This window comes from Aplysia californica, unplaced genomic scaffold (assembly GCF_000002075.1).
Source record: "Aplysia californica isolate F4 #8 unplaced genomic scaffold, AplCal3.0 scaffold01116, whole genome shotgun sequence".
Taxonomy (NCBI): Eukaryota; Metazoa; Mollusca; class Gastropoda; order Aplysiida; family Aplysiidae; genus Aplysia; species Aplysia californica.
Genome location: NW_004798386.1, coordinates 121,362 through 122,451, shown reverse-complemented (window position 1 = coordinate 122,451; position 1,090 = coordinate 121,362).

Below are 1,090 nucleotides of genomic sequence, written 5' to 3'. Positions count from 1 at the left end.
GGGGAAGGAAGGGGATTATGAAAAACCAAGTCAGGAAGAAACAACAGATGGTGGGGAATGTAGTCGAATTTACCACGAGTGTCTTTAATAAAGTCTGCGGATAAGCTTATAGATATGGAGCTAATAATTATTGCATTGTAAAGCAATATTGAGTAATACGTTTTAACAAATACTTTCTGAGATTAGTTCACGGCACTCCTCCCCCATTCCTCCATTTCCCTTTCAGGTGTATAATTAATTGATCTCAATTTTTGCTTACTGCCGTTCTAAACATATCTGGAGAGCAGTGTTTACAACAAAAGCTTAATCAGTTGTGAGTGCAGTGATTGCAGAGTGAGCTGCAACCTAAAAAAATGACAGCAACAGAAAAAAGTACTAATGACGTCAACAACGACTACGTCAGCAAAAACAGCAATAATAAAACTGCAACAAAAGAGAGACAACAATAATAATAACAAAACCAACAAAAACTAAAACTACAGCATAAACAGAATCCTCTTCCGAAAATAACCCAACCTAATTCGATGAAATTTACATTGCTAAAATTGAACTACTTCGTTCTTGTATTGTTTTGTTTCTAGAATTAGGCCCTATGTTCCTTTGTTCCGGTTTAATGATGGTTTAGGTCAGTCGCTTTTTGTCAGCTCCTGTGTTATCGGAGAACGTTTTACGGATTTCAGAGGAGAAAAATGTTTGTAAGTGGTATATTCATTTACTCAAGTAAGTTTGTTATTTAGTTTGTGTACTGTCTCTTTTCCGGTCTGCTTAAATTTAGTTTTCATTTCTTTTCTTCTCAGTGATCCGTGCTTCGAGCACAGTGTCATTCTTGTCTTTTCTATCCCTTCTCGCCCGACTGTCGCGCTGTGTCTTTTTTTTCCTTTTTTTTTTGTCCCTTGCCCATTTCTAGGTATTGACGCCATCTGATTAGTAGAAAAATGTGCGTATGAGAGTGCCCAATAATGTATAACGTACAAAATTGTTATGACATATTACTGTTACATATAGATGTTTAAGATAATTATAGATGTTTGTGAAGGATCTGAGAGCAATGATGACCTTAGAAATGACGGTGATGGTGGTGGTAAGTGAT